We start from the raw sequence: 20,189 nt of genomic DNA, 5'->3' as shown, positions 1-20,189 counted from the left end.
CCTTTACCATGCAGGCCTGATGGCACAGGGCACACTTCTCTCTGGAAACTTCTCTCAGAGGCAGGACAAACTGCTTTTCCCCCAAGGGCAGCACTGCAGTGTGTTTGCTCTTCAAACAGACGTGACCAGGAGACGACACCTGACAAAGGCAGAGTCAACTCATTGTTTGGTCAGATGCTAATCGGATACTACAGGCAAGAATCATGTGGGCTGGATTTAGCAACACTCGTTGATGAATGGCAAATGTGAGGAATGGCACTAATGAGTTTAGGTTATAAAAAGCCTGTGACTTCTGTCTTAGATTCTCTCTCTCTCTCTCATCTAAGTGAGGGTGAAAGTGAACTATCATGCTTCTTTCTTGTCCTTTAAATGTTAATTTAATTTAAAATTTTTATTTTCCAATTGCAGTTGACATTCCACATTATGTCAGTTTCAGGTGGACAGCGTAGTGTCAATTTTAAGCAGCCCTACTGTGAGGCGCATGTGCTGAGGTTCTCAGACCTTTGGCCAGTAGCCATTGAGGACTTGAGTCTGCTCATAACCACAGTTGTAAGCTTGGAAGCAGATTTCCCAGTGCTAGTTGAGCCTAACATGACTGGAGCCCCAGGTAAGAACTTGATTGAAACCTTGTGAAAGAACCTGGCCTAGAACTACTCAGAAACGTAGCTCCTAGACTGACTTACTGAAACTCTGTGAGAAATACAAACTTGTATTAAGACGCTAAGTTTGGGGGTAATTTGTTACAGAGCAATGGGTAACTAATACAATCAATTTCAATGACAAAGCATAGGAGCAGTGCAACTTTTGCATCTAAAACTCCCAGTTGTTCCTTTTTAGATTCTTTTGACCTCATTCCTATGCCTCTCCTGACTTTAATAATTAGAATTTCTTAGAACTCTGTGATTCATTCTCTCCTCCTCTTACTCTGTAATCTTAAGTGATTTTTTTGGTTGCTTTCATTTGTTTGTTTATTTATTTATTATTAAAAATTATTGCAGATCAACAAAATCCAATAAGTTTCAAGTGTACAATTCAACAGCATGTCGTATATATATTGCATTGTGGGTTCACCGCCCAGAATTAAATTTCACCAAATATTTGACCCCTTTTACCCCTATCTACCTTTCCACTCCCTCATAGGTTCCAAACTCATGGAACTTGGACTTAGAGAGGATTTTTTGAATTTGACCTCAAAGGCAAGGGAAGTAAATCAAAAAATAAATGAATAGGACTATATCAAAATAATCTTAGATGATCTTGTTTACTTGTATGGCCTTAAATACCAATCAAAAACTTACACGTTCATATTTTCCATTTTATCGACCATGGTTTGTCAACCTTGGCACTTTCAATCTTTTGGAAAGAATAATTTTTTGTTGTGATGGACTATTCTGTGCATCCTAGGATGTCGAGCAGCATCTCTCTGGTCTCTACACTCCAGATGCCAGGAGCTCCCTCCCAACCTTCAGTACTGAATACCAAAATGTCTCCAGGTATTGCAAATATACTCTTGAGGCTTGGGCATCAGTAATGCAGCTGGCAGAGGACCTTTATTCAAAGATGGAGATCCACATATTCAACCCCTATCTAAGGATAGTATAGTCTCATAGGTATTTCAAATTTCACATGTTAAAATTTAAATTCATAATCTCCACCTTTCCCCACAACTATTGTTGGAAATCTAGTTACTTTGAGTGTCCCCCATTTCATTAGGTGTCTTCACAATCTACCAGGAGCCTAATGCCTTAATGGCAGCATCTGCACCTGTCAGCATCTGTCAGCCAGGTCTTACGTATTCTATCACTTATCTCTTTCTAACTTCATCACAGAAAACTCTGTCCTTTCATCATTGACTTCTAATTACTATGTCGTTGTTTTCAGTGCATCTTTTGTGCCATTCTCTTTCCTATGTCACAGCCTTTGCACATCCCTTTCCTGCCTGGAATATAACTGATTTCCTTTTTTACCTTGCTAATTCTAAATCATCTCTCAAATATCAGCTGCAATGTCACTTCTTCAAGAAAGCCATCCATGACTGCCTCAAACTAAGGTTAGTCCCCCAATTATAATCTCAGACAGTATGACACTTTTAAAAATAATAATTATATTTAATTTTTGAAACTTTAGTGTTCTTCCTATTAACAATAATTTTAGCTTCATTAATGAGGGTACCATGTCCATGTTCCTTTGCCCCTATATAACATACCTTGGTTAGTGTCTGCCAACAGTCAATCAGAAATATTTGTTGATTTTAAAAATAAATGGCTGAATGAACAAATCAAAAGGCAATGGGAATTTTACCATTCATATCGCTGAAGTCTGGGGATGATACAACAGGTCTGTACAAGTATCTTTGAAAATAATTCTTTTGTATAAATACTAATTTGGGAAATGTATGCAAAAATTTTAGGTGTAAACTTCACTATTCCTGTAAGAGGTAAAGTACATTATTGGCCAATAAATTATAAAACTGTTATCAGAGTTAATGAACCAACTGGTAAAACTGTGTATAATGCGAATAGTAATGTATAAATGGAATAAATTTTTTTCTGAAAAGAGTCGAAATACTTTAATTTTACAATCGTAAATAAATAAAAATGCTTTTTTCCCCCTGAAAAAACAATGACATCTTTAAGCACACTAAACATTTTCTATGTGGTTGAAAGTGATACTGTAATTAAAATTTAAGAAAACTGATAGATGTATGATAAAGCATTATCATTATATTTAAAGATTTCTTACAAATTAATAAGAAAAGGCAAATAATATATTAGAAATAATGGAAAAAGAGAGTATACAGAAACAGAAATGAACAATTAATATTAGTTGAATAAAAAAAGTATATCCTGTTTTATAATAGCGAAATATTGGAAACAACCTATATAAGCAACACAGGGGACTGTTGAAGGAGTTATATCTCCCTAAAGTAAATTTCTATTCAGAAAATAAAATTGAGAATATAAGTCTATATTCGTTAACAAGGAGGTATGTGTGTGTTTAGAAACACACGCCTACATTTTTCTTTTTTTTACATAGTTAAATAAAAAAAAGTTACATAATATGGATATTATGATACCATTTTTATAAAAATACGAGTTGTGAATACGTCCATAAAAACTAATTAAATGAAAACACGTTAATGTGGAGATTATGTTTGGATCCTGGAATTCTTTTATTATTTAAGCTATATGTATTGGTCTAAATTGTTTATGATACATATCAATTACTTATATAATCAAGAAAAAAGCTAGATTATTTTGAAAACGATATAAAAAAAATCAACTTTAAAGATCTTAGACATTTTTCCAAGAAAATAAAATATATTTAAAAAATTTAGCCCCAAGGATCTGTGTCCTAGAAATATAATTTCTTTTAAAAAATTTATGTAGTATCTAAAATTTATAGTATCTAAAGCTTTCTTTCATAAAAATCCCGATACTAGATTTTAATAATATAATTTTTCATTCTTATATAACTATCAAAGTTAAAGTTAGAATTTTAAACCTTCCCCAAACTCATCCATCATATTAGTAAGGAAAATTGGGACATGCCTTACTATCCCAAATGAAAATTAAAGCCATCTGCTAATTCCACAGCATACTTTACCTAAGCATTTTGCAAAATTTTGTTGTAACTTGAGTAAAAACAAGAAAAGAAGTAAACACGCCTCAGATCTTTAATCTTTGGCAGAGAACTATGCAATGGGGATCTTGCCATCAACAGAGGAATGCCTTTTGCACAGGGGACTTCTTCACAACATAAATTGTCTTGTTTGTCCCTGAATTTTGTTTCAGTTTCATAATGGTTAGCAAATGAGCTGGGCTCCTTTGGTGAGTCAGAGGAAGACTGTTAAAGCAACATTTTATCTTTCTTTTGCCACAAATTTTCTGTTGAACCCTAAGGGCCAAATTTAGAAATGTAGATAGACCAGATGTGCTCATAAAATTGAATGCATACCTGTGCTGCCTACCAAAACACCCCCCAAAGTTTCCCATTGCACATTGTTCTGGTTTCCTGGAGCTGCCTGTAATGGTCCCAGCAGGCAAAGTTCCCTCCCCAGCTTCTGAGCAGGCTGGCAGCTCCAGCTTTGAGAATGTTAGTGATGAGGCCTGTGCAAATAAGCACAAGTTGCATTATGTCAACTTCAAATGAAATCATAACACGAAAACAAAACATTCATAAATTGATAGAAATTATAGAGCATCAAATGAGATACAAGAATTTTATCTCCTCATTTGTATATTCTTGTCTCCCTGTCTATAAACATATGTTTGCACATGCTGTGTATTGATAGATTAACATATAAAATTACAACATTGCATTTGCAACACTGTAGTTAAGGTTGTCTTCACATTTATATTTCTGAAGTTTTATATCTTAACCGTAAACATCTTCTCAGGCTGAAACTTGGCACATAGTGCAAAACTAGACGTGTGTTCATCTTTCTCCTAAACATGGGGCAAATTTCACAGGAATGCTTAGATCTTTTTAAACATTCTTTTTAGTTGACCTAGTAAAATATCATTTTTTTAAATCGGCCTATAAAAATGTATAGGTTAAAGTTCCTAATAATAATCCAAAACAGAAAACGAACAAAAAGTTTATATTTTCTACGTTAAGGAGAATAAAGTATGTGTTTTAATCTCTAACTATAATTTTTAGATTTGTTAGATCATTTTACTAGAAAAAATATCTTAATGACTTTTCAAATTACACAATTTTTAAAAGCATCCAAAAGCAACATGAGAAACCTACCTAGCTTTCGGTGAGATATATATTGTATGTGACATAACTGACTTAAAGTTGCTTCATAAGTGATGTTAACGAGATAATTATAAAAACTGTTAAAGTATATAATCACACCTAAATGTTTTAAAATATTATCTTAGAGGAAAAGACTTAATCGTTTACCGAGGGTGTTGACACTATACTAAAATTGAATGAATTCAATATTCTGCTCTGAAATAAATTTTTCAAAAGATTTATAAATTTGGAATAAAAATAAAACTTCAAAAGTTAAATTTATTTATTGGTTAGATTATTTCCAGTACATTATTGAAACTCTCGTTATTTTCCTGGTGGTTCTGAACACTGATTATTTTAACCAAGTTGCTTGTTTGTTTTCATAGACCTTCTTTCATTTATTAGAAAAACATGTTTTGAAAATTAAATCTCTCTGTAACAACAATGGGTTAAATACAAAGCAAATGTTTTTCAAATCATATAAAGTTTGCTTTATAGCTTTTAACATCTTTAAGTCATTTTTCAATACTTCCAACTTTCTCAGAAGACCTTTCCCTTACTTTTATAAAATTTGGGAGTGAGAAAAATTTGTATTTTGTGGAATGTTGGGCACATGTTTATTCACAATTAGCTGTGACACATATGGAATAAATTTCTCTTATGGTATATAACTTTAAAAGTTCAGATTGAGAAATACGTTGAGGGTTTGTACATTGGATTTAAAAAATCGGGCAAGATGCTCACTGATCACACCACCTTCAGTTTCAAGTATGTAAATATTCATGCAGTTTATCAGACCATGGAAGATTAAATAAATGAGCAATTTTCCAGAGCTGGAAAGATTAACTTCTGACTTATTAATCCAGTGTTGTTAAGTTATGCACTCTTCCTCAAAGGTTCTATTTTCTGTTTTCTAACTTCTGCTACTGTGGTCTCTTGGGAGTTGTGAGGGTGCGTGGGCCCGATTTTTTAACTCTACATCCTTTGCCACTCATCATGTTAAGCATTAGGACTTGCTTACACTTCACTGCCTAGTAGCAGATACTTCATGTCATCATTCCCTGTGGACTGAATCAGAATAAGTCACTTGCCATTCATAGGAGAGCTCATGATGAATTTGAACCAGGAAAAACCAACAATGGTAATACCTGGAGGAAAGTAGATGTTATTCAAAATTATGGACCTAGACTTTACTTCGTTTTCCAAAAAATTTACATCTGACGGTCCTACTGTTTGTTTTAGGACATATGCATTTCCTCTTTCTTACTTCAAGGTAGCATTTTATAGATGCTAATGACTCCAAACTTGGTATATTATATCCTGAAGTTTTCAGCAGGAAAAGAAATGGTTTACATAATGTTTGTTTTTCTTCTTGTAGTAAATAGGCATTTGAGGAAAGGAAGGATTTCTTTAACACATGTAACATATGCTCTGAGTTGTAAAAATAAAGATTCTTATTCATTTTTTTTCTACCTGTCCCTCCATACTTTATGATATAAGCAGATTTCTGAAAGTTAATGGTCAAATCCATTTCTCAGGATAATAATTTATGCTATCTGTTCCTGGATATGAGATAAAGAGCTATGTAGCAACACGCTAGGTGAGGGCAGCATTAGAACATGAATAATTTTTAACATGATCCTTAGCATATGGAACCACTGATAATTGTTGAATAAATGAATGAAGGGATGAATGAATAAATGCACAAATGAGGTATTGTTTGGGGGGAAGATAGGTGGGCACTTTCCCTATTAGTCTCCTGCAAATATTTCTGAGGCACAATGCTTCTGGGAGATTGGAAAACTCCACAACGTGTGGATGTCATGTTGTCTGCATTACTGCTGATTTTTGTGTGCATACTTGTCACAGAGATAGCTAGGGTAGCCACTGTGTGGACTAACAGTATAGAGAGAATAGTATCCATATAACCATGTTGTATTTACCCTAGCCTGGTGTTGGATACAGTCAGAACTTACATTCATTGGATCTTTGGTATTGAATATTTTATTAATTTCAAAAAGTTATTGAAGATCTGTGTGGGTGAGATATTGAAAAATCATTACCATAAAATATTTGTGCCTTACTGGATGCATGTAAGGTAGCATTATTCCTACTAATGAGAATACTATTGACAAATATTCCAATATTTTTGCAGAGTATTCAGGTCTTCAGGCCATCATTCCCATCCTGTAGTTAGAAACACTGAGGTTATTGGATGGTAGGTGACATATGACTAGCTGTTGGTTAACATCTTAATATGTTGTCTCTTAAGTGGAAAATCTATTACCTGGTATCAATATATTTTATTTCCCATCACATCATTGTTGAATTTGCAATGAACCCCTAAATGGCCACTGTTCTTTCCTGTTCTAACTCCTGATTGACATAAATCTCAGATTCTTAAAATATTGTTCATACTTAATATATTGCATATATTATCATATATGCAGACATGAAATATATCACATATATTTTATATTCATATATTACTTAATGTTACGTATATACTTAAAGTATTGATCATACGTAAAGTATAGTACATGACACTATCAGTGTTTCTTGATGCCAAAGATATGTCACATTTTTAACCTGAATCTTAACAGTGTAGCCACACTGTCTATTTCCAGTCTAATTGCCCTTCCTCCTTTTGCATGTGTCCTCTACTGCAAGCAAATGAGTCGACTTACTACCTCGGACATCTTGAATTTACAGGTGGCATTTGCGAAGACTAATGGCAGAGTCTATATTTGTCTTAGCCCATCTGCACATAAAAGCGGCCACACATAAAAGTGCCCATACATAAAAGTGGCAAATAGAGCAGCTATTAAAGAGAGGATCTTTATTTTTCCACGAGGGTCAGTCAGGCTTAATGACATTTTCCAGAAAAAAAAAAGGCCAAAGGAAATTCAATATGTTTACAACTCAGTCTAATATTTGCTTCTTTTTATTGAATACTGATAGAACTCATCTATGTGCCTTGAGAGACTCCATGTTAGACTCACTAATAGGGTTTATAATTCAAAGCAAACTGGAGAAGATACTACGGAAGCAAATCACTCAGTGATATTCTGAAACTTGGTCCATTCCTGCCCGGCACAAAACTGTTCATCTGGTTCAGATAAACTCAAGAACCCAGTAAAGGAAAGAAGAATGTGTTTTTAAAGGAACTTTAGATGCCTTATAATAAATCTGGATGTGCTTAAAAAATCCCTGAGGAGTTTGTAAAAGTCTGGATGTGTTTTCTCAAATAACTATTTAAGGCATATTAGAGTTTTTTAATTGCACTGGGGACTTTTCAAAGCATATCAGGACAAAACAGTAGAGTATAGGCCCCGATATGCTAATTAATAGATAGCTAGACCCCTGAAATAAACCTGCAACACTCCATTAATCAGGCAGTAATTGAATTGGCACAGTGCTTTTGTGCAAACTACATGATAATTGAAAATCCAAACCTGGCAGCCGTGAGGGTAAGGTTCTCTACAATGGAACGTAACAGGGCATCCTGTTTCCTGTTGTCGGTGGGCAGTGGGCTCTACTGCCAGGAGGTGTTGCAGAAGGAGAAAGTTGGCTACACTCTGAGTCCACTGTAACTTTGTCTCCTGCCGAGATGGTCTTTTAGGTGTGTGATATCCAGTGGTCACAAGCATAACCCCATGGAAACACACGTAATGGCTGATATGCTTTTCTCTGTTACCTAAAGACATCTGCCAATTAATGTGATTATAAAATAATAGTGAGGAGCAGATGTTTCATTTGCTAATTTTATATCTGACTGTTTGAAAGCTAACTACCTGGGGATTTAACTGGCAAATACTATTTTGCTTACGAAAAAAGAAACAATGCATGCATTTTTCCCACACAGCTGATGTGGTATAATTCTGGATATTGGTTGCCTATAGTAAGAACTCAGTGAGAGGGAGACTGATTGCTTCTAAATGAAGAGAAGAAAAATAGCATTTTAAGCCTTTTTACTACAAACAGAACATTAAGCATATCACTATGCCAAAAAAAGGCTGTTGCAATAAAAAAAGTTTTGCTTGTCATACTGTGATGATAATGCGTGGAAAAAAAGATGTGGATAAAATGAAGATTGGCATGAGTTTCCTGTCTGGAACTTTAAAACAAATCATCTTGAAAAACTTGAAAACATTTTACATTTTCCAATCCTTGAACTATAAAGATGAAGCATAAAGAATGGGAGATTATGGTGAAAGAGGGCTTTTATGGCTGTGAGGCTCTTGAGAGAAATATTTTAAGAAATTTAGAAAAAAATAAACTAAATAATATTTTAATCAAACATTTTTATTCTAATTTACTCATTTTTCTTCCCCACTGATGATGTGTACAGTGTGAAATATACCTGAGATATGTGTTTCTTAGTCTGGCCTCTTACCTGGATCAAATTCTTCTTATTGTGTTGGCCCCAAGCTGTCTCTGTCACAAGAGGTCCACTCTGTGTGTTAGTTTCATTTTCGATCACACTATTAAATGTAACTCTTTATTAAGGAAAACACCAACAACACTCTTGGATTTGGGTACTGCATATGCCCCTAACTATGTCTGTGATTCCTGGCAAGTTACCTAACCCTTCACCTTCACTTCCCTTACCTGTCTGAGGAAGAATCTGTATGACTAGGGTTTCAGAACCTTTTAAAATTCATGCTCCCTTTTACAAAAGTAAAACCCTTGGTTTATCTTCCAAATTTTTCAAATTTATAAAATAATATATGTAGCATGATTTAAAGAAATCCCAAAGCAAAATTACATGGGAAATGGCTTTATTTTCAAACCTCAATCCCTTCTAAGCTTCAGAGGAGTTGCAAAACTTACATGAAGGCCACCCAGGCCACACATGTCCCTATCTGTCATCAGGACACAGGTATGGAGAGGGCAGCCTGGGAGCCAGCTTCAGGACCTCAACTCCAGCCTCTCACTCACAAAGTGAACTTTGTTATCAATAAATGTATCTCAAGTTTTTTCTTCCTTTCCATATAATATGGTAGAACGTTAATAATTAGCTAGTGTCCACCACTGATCATCAACTCACAAGCCTATACCTATGTCCTGGATTGTGGGTCACTCTTCTGTGAAACAAAACAAAAAACAAACATCTCATGCTTGCTTTACTTATTTGGGGGTCTCCTTAAGCCCAAAGGTGTTTGATTTTCCTTTTTTTTTTACTTCAGGTTGTCACACAGTTAGATTTTATCATCTTTGGCTAGGGATCTTGTTTCCTTGTTTTCCCTCACTTTGGCTACAAGATTTCTTCCACAGCATCTGCTCCAGTTCCCATTTCCCTTAGATGCTGAGGTCATTCTCAGTCCTTTTGAAGAACCTGCACCTTCTTTACTGTTTCCAGACACTAACAGGGCCGCATTTTCCCCACTACTAGCATAATGTTTTTCTCAATATAACAAATTGAGATAAATAGGCTTGAAATCATTTTCAAAACATGGATTCTTTCTAACATGACTCTTCCCTTTTCTCTTTATATCTCATGTCCAAGACTTCCTGCTTTCCCTCCAAAACATAACTCATATTTATCTTCCCACTTCTCACCATCTGCGTGGTCTCAGTTTCTGTCATTTCTTGCCTACACGTCTGCAGAGTCCCCTTTCTCTCTCTGCTTCTACCCTTGCAACCACAGACTCAATGTACAAACATTGATGATGTTTTAAAAAGTGTAATCATATGTCCTTCCCCCCACCCCATTTAAAAAATCCATCAGTTGCTTCCCACTGTGTTTAGTATAAAATTCAAACTTCTCACAGTGATGTAGGCATTAAATCATTGTCTGTCCTGATTTATCTCTCTGATCTCCCCTATCCCTCTTTCCTTCTTACTCCCCCCTCCTCCCCCACCAATCCACACGCACACTGAATCTTAGACACACGCTCTCTTGGCCTGCAGATCTTGTGTTTACTATTCCTCTGCCTGACACACTCTTCCCTGCCCTTTGCGCATTGCTGATTTCTTGTATCCTTCCAGCTTCCGCTCAAGAATCATTTCCTCAAAGAGCCCTTTCTTATCTTCGTAAGCTCCTCCATCCTATCCAAATCACTCTCCACCTCTATTACTTACCATAGTCTTAACTTATCTGATTCATTTGTTTAATTATTTATTGTTTGTCTTCCAACACAAGAACACACCCTCTGTGAGGACAGAGACTTCGGCTGTCCTTTTCCCTGCCATACTACCAAATACTCCCGATGCCCAGGACAATGCTCAATAAATACTCGTGAGATGGATAAAAAAGATGTTTACACTAAGAGCATATGCTTGCAGTCTGTGCAACTGTTGAAGAGAAACTAGCCTAGTGGTAGATACAAACTAAGAGTCTGGGTCTTGTCCAAGTGTTTGCAGAAGGAGAAATCAATAACCATCCCAAAATTACCATTTCTTTTTCTAAAAAAAAAAAGAAAATTCTTCAATTTTTAATGCAAGTCCACTTCAATCAAATTTGACTCCATAGGAACAGATATAGAAAAATCAATCTATTTTAAAGCAAAAACAAAAGGAAAATGACTGTAAAAAGCTTCCACAAAGGACTAGAAAATAGTAAATAGTTTAGGCTTGTAGTCTACATGGTCTCTGTTGAAGTAAAACAGCAGCTGTAGATAAATAAATAGGTGGACTGTGTACCGTTAAACTCTATGTATTGACCCTGAAATGTAAACTTCATATAATTTTCAATTTCATGAAATATTATTGTTGTTTTTATTTTTTCTCAAGTAGTTAAAGTGTAAAAACATAATAAAATCTGGCAGTGGGCCAGGTTTGACCTTAGGCTGTAGTTTACCAAACTTTCTTTTAGACATGTTGAACTGTCTCTAATTCCTTCTTCTTTGACTTGCTGAGTTGAGAGCTGCCTTAACTTAAGAGTTTGTAGGGAGTTCTCACTTTGTAGAATCTGGATTTTCTGAAGGCATTTGCATCTCTGACTTTGTTCCTAAGAATCTTCTTTGAGAGTCAAAGCCATTAATTCCTTTAAAAGCTATAATGACTTTATTTCTTGACACTCCTAGAAAATCTCACTTGTATAGGAATGAAAAAAAAAAAATGTTCCTTTATGTCCTGTCTTTCCCAATGAGTGTCATCTGTTTTTTTTTTTAAGATTACTTACATAAATCACTATTAACCTGTACACATTCTACACTATTTTATTTTACTCTATGCTACTCTATATATTCCATTGTTCCTTTCCTTCCAGCTAGAGACTAGTGATTGGAAAGTGGTGAAAAAGAAATAGAATATTATATATGCTCCATGGTCTTGTGATCTAGAAGACAAGCTCCTCTCTCTTTATGATTGCTTCAAATTAATCATAGATTTTCAACTAAGAATACTTGAGATAATAGATTTCCTACTAGGGTTTTTTCTTTAAAAATCTTTCAGTTACTTATACTTATCTCTTTATTTATGAGAAGAAATTTATCCCTAGTCTTTCTTTCTCAGGCTAAATGTGCCACCTGTGTTCTAGATTCTATACCATCCAATTGTGTTAACTTCTTTTTATTGGCTGAATAACAGCAACTGTACTGTATTGTACACTAATTCCCTTCTCCTGTATCTTCCTCTACATTCTTGCTCGATTCCTAAATGTTTACAAACCTTACCTTCCACCTGCATTCCTGCAAATCATTGTTCTATTTAACTTTCTCTTAATTTTAAACCTACTTGAAAAGATGTTATATGCCATTTTGTCATTGGCTGTTACAATTGCTATTTCTGCATAACAAACTTTCCTAAAACCTACTGTCTGGAAGAAACAGTCATTAGTTTTGTTCATGATCTTGTGATTTGGGCGGGCCTCTACAGGGACATCTCCTCTCTGTTCCACGGGCATCAGCTGGGAAGACTGGGGTGTTGACTGGAGGAGCTTTTGCTAGGGCTTTTACATGTCCTGGAAATTAGAGCTTAACATTTCATGGGTTTTGTGGGTGAAATGCAGCATGATGTCTGGGTACCAAAAATAGGCAACCATGAGATAAAAAGTGAAGGCACCGAAAATGGCCTCTAGACCACCAGGATCTAGTGCCATGAGAGAGTAAGTGGAGCTGCCAGTTTCTTAAGGCCAACAGTACTTTAATATTGACATATTCTATTGGTCAATAAGTCATAGAGCACAGACAAATTCAAGGAGATATAGATCCCAACCATTGATGGGAGAAGTGTCAAAGAATTTAGATGCCATGTTTGAAAACCTCTCCTTAAAATTTCAATGGTGATAACACTATTAACTTTCAAGTTACCAGATTCAATGATTTTTTTTTCAGTATTTCTTCTAAGTGATCTCTTTCTTTGGCTGACACTCTTGGTTTCCTTTCTTTATATATTTTCACTTCCTTTAGCACATGAGATACTGTTTTCTCTTTATCCTCTTTTAACCCTTCATTCACTTTCTTTTTTTGTTTAAATATCTTAAATATTAGAATTCTTCTGGATTCATTATTCCGTCTTCTCTTCTTTCTAGATGTTCTTATTGAGTTCTATAACAAGAGTTAATAGCTATACTCTCACAATACTTAATTTATGTTTTAAATCCCACACATTTTGCTGTGCTCCAGAATTCCTTTTCTTTTCTGGTTATGCATGCAGTACAGTTATTTATATTAAGTATGAAAATTCCACAGAACTACACTCTGGGTATGTTGAATTCTCTGCCTCTTGAATACTCCTAACTCTTGAATGACAGTGTGCCTTTGCTCATTCTATGCTCTATATCCAGATTGCCTTTTGCTCACATGGATGAACTCTTGCTCATTCTTCAAAACTCAACTGCAATAGTTTTTGAAACTTGATTCTCAGGTAGAGTGAATTGCTCTGAGTGAGAGCCCATAATACTTTTTTCTTTGAATGTGTGAGAAGTAATCTTAATTGAAATTTTTTTTGGTTATAACGTTTAGCTCTATTCATAGATGCTAAACTGCTCATTTATTGCTCATGCAGCATAATTAAAAAAATAAAACACAACTTTAATTTTTTAAAAAATGTGTAATATTCATTTTCAGAAAAATTCAGAAATGAAATAAAGAGTGTAAATTACTTTGGTATTTACTTACTTATATGAAACTAAAACTGGAGTTTTATTTTGTTTGATTTGGGTAGAGAGTAGGAATGAGTTAACTTTCAAGATGTAGGGCAAACTCTAATCTTTAGATTCTGATCATGAGTCTTTGCATTTAGCAACTGAGATGTGCAAAGTTGATGTATTGAGACAAACTTACCTTTTTCCTACTTGACTCTAACCAATTTTTGAGAATATGGAATGTGTCAACCAGTCACTTTTCCACCTCAGATCATTTGCAATTAAAACTGATACACACCCAGTGTCCTTAATCCCCTGCTCAAAGGAGGACTAACCTATCAAGCTGTTGTGTGACCAATTCTTGTGAAGAAGCCTTAACCCAAAGCGTTGGTGAATATTTTGAAAACTGTCAGTACATAGCTTAACTCTTCAATGCCATAATCTGAATATCATTAACTACACAAAGGAAGCCAGAATAACAAACAGCTAATATGGTCATATAATGTATCAGAAGAAGCCGAAGCTCTTTGATTCAAAAGACAAAGAAACCTACCAAGTACTTTTTCAACAGTTTCATTCTATTAGCATTTTGAACTTTTAGGCTTATACAAAGAAACCTTGTACTTTCTTAGAGTTGGCCTGTTAAAAAAAAAAAAAAAAAACGGAAAAAAGAAAAAACTTTAGTAACACATTGGGGAATATTTGCTTGAGCTATCTTATTTCTTCTAATCATTGTCCCTCTTTCACTGGAGAACTTCTCATTATTCAACAACATATGGATGAAACATTTTTTTCAGTAATCATGTCTGAACAAAGTAATCATTCTCTCATTAACCAATTATTCTTCAAAATCAAATGGAACAGAACATATTTGCTAAGAAAATTTACTTTAATAAACCCTGTGGAATCAGATCTCACATCTCTCATATTTAAATGGATTAATTCAAGGATCAGAGTGTAGATAACAGAAGTGGTTTCTTTTCTTTTTCTGTTGTTGTTGTTTGTTGTTTTGATGCAGTGACAACACATAACCTCAAAATAAAACAGCCAGAGATGGAATAAAACTAGGTTTTCTGAAGGAGGAAAAGATAAAAGAATGAAAACATCTATTTATGTACAGAAATCTTAATCTACCCAGCTCTAAGAGATTTCTTGATCTTTCTTCTCTTCTGTGCCATCACGAGTTTGTGATTTATTTCAGCTCTTCCAGTTTTTAGAAGATGTTGGATAAACAGCCAGACCAAAGAGATGAAAGATGACTGCTATGCCGATGTGTTTTCCAGAAGGGTCCAACACAGTGGTCGAGAAAGGTAAAATTATCTCAGAATTCCAGTGACTGCTTAGTTCTGAATGATATCTCAAAGCATTGAGGGGAAGAGGAGTTTGCCCAGTGTTTTTCGTTTCTGATTTTTTAACTCTATGATATTTCACTAGCATTTTACTCCTTAGTTTTCTACGTGAATGTTTTATTCCATGGCATTCCAATGGGATTCATTTTGATACAAGAGGCTACCCCTATCTCCTGTTTCATTTCCTTTGTGATTGACTTTATGGGAGTCTATTTTGAAGATTTAGTTTCATAGTTTCTTTTTGGCTTCACAAGCCAGAGCGTATACCAAAAGATTTCTGGATTTCCTGCTGCTATACCTCAAGGAGCACCAAACATTTTCAGGTAAAGTGTAGCATAGTAGAAATCATTACAGCAAAACCTGAGAACAAAAAATTTTAAGTCTCAGTTTTCTCTTTGACTATCAAAATATTTCACTCACTACCAAACAAAATATTAAAAGCTTATAAGTTCTAGTCCTTCTTCTGCAGCCAATTGGTTATAGAAATGTTATAGAAGCTAGAAATTTACTTTCTCTCTGAACTTGTTTCCTATCCTGTAACGTAAGTTTTTCTTCTTCAAAATTTTATGACTTTTTATGTTTGTCATAATGCAATTTTGAACATTTTCTAAAAGAGTAAACAAAAACTGATCCACCATCAAAAGTAACAATACCAAAGTGTATAGTACCTTCGATTTAAACCTTACCCACTCACTGGTGAAAAACACACACACAAAAACACACAATAATATCAATGTACAATACTTTTTCTAATTACTTAAATGATCTCATATCCTTAAGCCGGTTTATTCATCATCGACAGCGTGATTTTTTACTTCCAAACTTTTTAAAAAGTTTCTTTTCCATGCCATTAAATGCCACAAACTAATCTTACATTTAGGTCATTAATGAGTGTTGCCACAATTCTCTGTACTGGGTAGCTTTGAGATGACAGCTGTCACTGCAGCAGGATGCATTTTTTTTATAATAGTTCTATGATTCGACCTTTGAGATGAAGATTTGGACACCTGATACCAGCCTGTGATTTTCTCCCTGTAATTTTCAAAAGGGGTAAAACCAAATAACAGCCTCCAGGACTCATAGGTCCTGGCCAAATGTTTCAGAAATGACATCAGTGGGAATTGAAAACCATATTTATTTATTTTTCTAGTATAAACTGATCACTTTCATTTGCTAGTGCTAGTTGATAATGGGAGTGAGATGAAGGCTGGTTTTCCTTCAAAGTCACAGCAAAGCCATAGTTTTCTCTGCATTTCTCTTTCACATTATTGTGGAGGTATTTACCAATGATGTGTCAGTTCAGTGTCAGCAATTTTCATGACAAATATGTGGTCTGTAAAAAAAAATCTATTCGACAGCATACTGAGTATGCTGTCTTTAAAAATCTAGGATATCTTTACAAATATTTGGCTTCTGCATATAAATAATTTAAATGCAAGTCAGAAGGGAAATAAACAAGGTTGAATTTTTAAAATATGGTTTAATACTGACAATGCACAATCCAACTTTCTGCACTGAGGACAGCAAAGAGGAATTGTTAGTTCCTTCCTTGACTTTTGGTGTTGACCTAAACTTTGGCTTGAACCAAACAGACTAATCTGGATTTCTAAGAAGTCTGTCTAGGCTCAGCCCAGGTTCAAAGTGCCTCCTCTTTCTAGAACTAGCACTATCATTCAACACACGGACCTCCCTCTTTTCCTCTAAGATCAGTTTCCTGAAAATATCAGACTAATGACTGGCATATTGGGTGGTTGGCCTTGACGAGGAAAGCTACAAATGCGGGTATCATTATGTCTCTCTTTGTAGTAAAATTAAAAAGGGGAGCATTTGGTATTCTGCAGGGGCCTGAGATTATAAACCTCATACAGTTGAGGTAATACAATAGGAAATGGGCTGCCCTTTTGTAAAGCTGGAACAGTTCTATGCGAATGCTTAGAACCATTGCCTGCATGACTTGTGTCAAGAAGTCAAGGCAAAGAATGGATAAAATGACGAACAACTATTAAAATCTCCATAGAATCGCTTGCAGTTAAATAAACTCTAGCTGGATGAAAGAGGCATGTTAAAGTTCTCTGAGCAAAAGAAGAAAAAAGAATTAAACTATGTTGATGTGTTTCTCAAAGGCTAACCAAGCCTCTCAAAGGTGACATCCTCAACCATCCTCCCACTCAGCAGGAAACATTTGGGGATCAGATCCCAAACACAGCAGTAGTATTCGAAATGGTCCTGAAGAAAGGTAAGTAAGGAAGATGATGGGGGAATGAAGGAAGCTGTGGTGACTTGAGCAGTGGGGGAAAGGAATGTTAAGGAGTATATTACTATTTGTGAGAGGCTGAAGAAGAAACTGGAACTTGATAGGTATTAAGAAAAAATAGAGAACAAAATAGCTAATTTTTAGTAGTGGTGACAACCCAGCTGTTACAATTATCTATGTATAAGATTATTCAAATTAAAGGAATGGGGACCCATAAAAATAGAACTTCTAAGCTTCTCCTTCTGTACTCTAATGATCTTCAATGGTCAAAGGGCAAGAAGCACTGCTGTAAGCTAAAATGATCCTAACATTTAATGGATCCATTATTGCAAGTAATGTTAACATATGAGATATCGAAGGACAATTGATAACATTATTTAGGAAAATAAAAATTGAGATAGTGTAGGTGACATTGATTTCTCCTTGGGCTAGAAACCAAGGCATTTGTGAACCTTAGAAATAATACAATTATTAATCTGCTATCTGAGTTTATAAAGCACAAGGGACACTGAGTGCAACCAACTTAGAAGATTTCCATATTCCAGTCAAAACGAAGGCAATGGGACACGGTAGAAACAATTTGGGCTTTGGTGTCTGAGGACATCAAGTTCATATTGCAAACCTGCACCGACTGTGTGGCCTTGGGCATGTTGCTTAACTAACGCGGACTTCACTGATATATTCTTGAGTATAGATATGAACATATGCATCGCAGAGCTGCTGCGGTGATTAAATCCCATAACATTTGCAACGGGTTTATGGTCTTGTCTCTGCTGGCAGCAGATGTGAAAAGAATTGACCTTTTCCCAATCAATATTTCCAACATTGCTCTTGGTTCTCTAATCCTACTCCCTTAAGGAAATCTTGAGTGGATTCCTTAACTTTTAGATTACTTTAGGTATTAAAAAACTATTTGATTTAAAACTTTAGCCTAAAATTTGATTTAGCTCTGTTCCTCAACTCAAATAGATCAAGCCTAGTTGCTTAGCACGTGGTATATTCTCACCCTGGGAAAGCGCTCGTTCCCCTGTCTCTCCCACACATGTATGTATAGCTCTTCCCATGTTTTGGGAGAGGATGAAAAGGGAGGGGAAAGAATCTGTGTCTGTAATAACCTGACCTCTTTGGTGGTGTTCTTCCTGTCAGTTATTGCTGCTTCTCTGACTCCCATTGGTAGACAACTGATATGCTCTGTGCCAGTCATGTGAGGAAGGCTTGTGGGCAAGTTCTTCAGAGGGGATCCTGTTCTGCGCAACTCCTGATATGGGAGGTACAGCTCCATGTGGCATCTCTCAATCTTCCTCTGGCCCTACGTTTTAGACCCTCTTGGGTGGAGTGGCAGAAAGATGACTCAGGTATATCCAACATCTATGACAGGTCAACCATTTGAGCCACAGGTCCACAAAAATGCCTTGCCTTATTGATCTATGAAGTGCAGGCTTTTCCGGCACCACAGCTCTCTGATTCCCCTATCGTCTCTTCAGATGGACATGTTAACAATGTTACTGGACTTCCTGCTGGATCTCCAAATGGGAAATAAGAACTCAGATTCTTAATGAGTAAACCTCTTGGATTCCCTTCACCTGACTTGGGAAAGTAGATTTCCTTCCACCAAGCAAACTACCCACTCACAGTTTCATGATTCTTTTGGGTTGGCAAAGGCTGTAGCTGGATACCCAGGGGGAAGACTGGGTGGCAGCAAGGTTGTATTTTCAACTCTTAGGAAGGCCCCAAAACATTTTTGGGTTTGAATGGCTTGCTTTCTTAGATTTTCCATCCTTCTGCTTGTATTACCCATCTGTCTTTTCATGTTATCTACTTTTCTACTAGCATCCTTAGCATATTAATCATAGTTATTTTCACTCCTAGTCTGATGATCCCCATAACCGTAATATATGAGTCTAGTTTTTATACTTGTTTTGTCACTTCAGACTATTTTCTTTTCTTTTTTTCTTTTCTTGCCTTTTATCATGCTTTGTAACATTTTTTTTTTTTTTCGAAAACCAGAGAAGATGTATTTGGTATAAAAAACTGGGGTAAACAGACTTTTATTTAAGGTTTTATGTTTACTTAGCTTGGATTTAATCTATATTTGTGGTTTACTATAGCAGAGAGGTCAGAGGCTAAAATTTCCCTGGTCTTTTCATTTTTGTCTTCCATATTGTCTTTCAATTTACCTAAAGATTACTTCTTAAGTAGGATCTGAACCTTAGAATCATTTCGTTTTAATCTCCAGGAGCTCCAATGATGTGGTGGTAAGGTGTGGGGAGAGGGGAGGTGTTCTGAAATCCTATGATTAAGTCTCAATCTTTTAGTGAGTCTGAGTCGAACATGTCCCTTCCCTACATGGAAGACTAAAGGGTGCTGGAGTTGGATGTTTGGCATCGTATACCAATAGTGGATTGCTCCGTGTTGGTTAAGGCCCTGGTAAAATAGTTTCCCTTGAGGGAAAACTTTGTTAAGGAGAAGAGAAACCTCTAGATCTATTTCAGATGGTTACTTTCCCTCTCTCTGTGCCAGAAGAGGAATTTTCTTCAATTTTCACAATAACAATCTGAGTAGGCTACTACAGGTAAAATTTCCAGTTTTGGGACCTCCCTAAGGCTGAAACCCTCTGCATTTTGTCTGTCAAACTAGTCCATGCTCACTTTCCAGCAATGAGTCAATTACTCTGTAAGAGCCTACCAGTTGCTGGCTCCAACACAGTTTCTGCTCCCAGTAAGTGATATTCTCTGTATTCATCCGTCTATTCACATTTTTGGGTGGTGGCTTTTTTTCTGTAAACAAAATCTTCTGATGGATCTATGAGGAG

The sequence above is a fragment of the Pteropus vampyrus genome, unplaced genomic scaffold (genome assembly GCF_000151845.1).
Source record: "Pteropus vampyrus isolate Shadow unplaced genomic scaffold, Pvam_2.0 Scaffold160, whole genome shotgun sequence".
NCBI classification, from domain to species: Eukaryota; Metazoa; Chordata; class Mammalia; order Chiroptera; family Pteropodidae; genus Pteropus; species Pteropus vampyrus.
Note: the sequence above shows the minus strand (reverse complement) of the source record.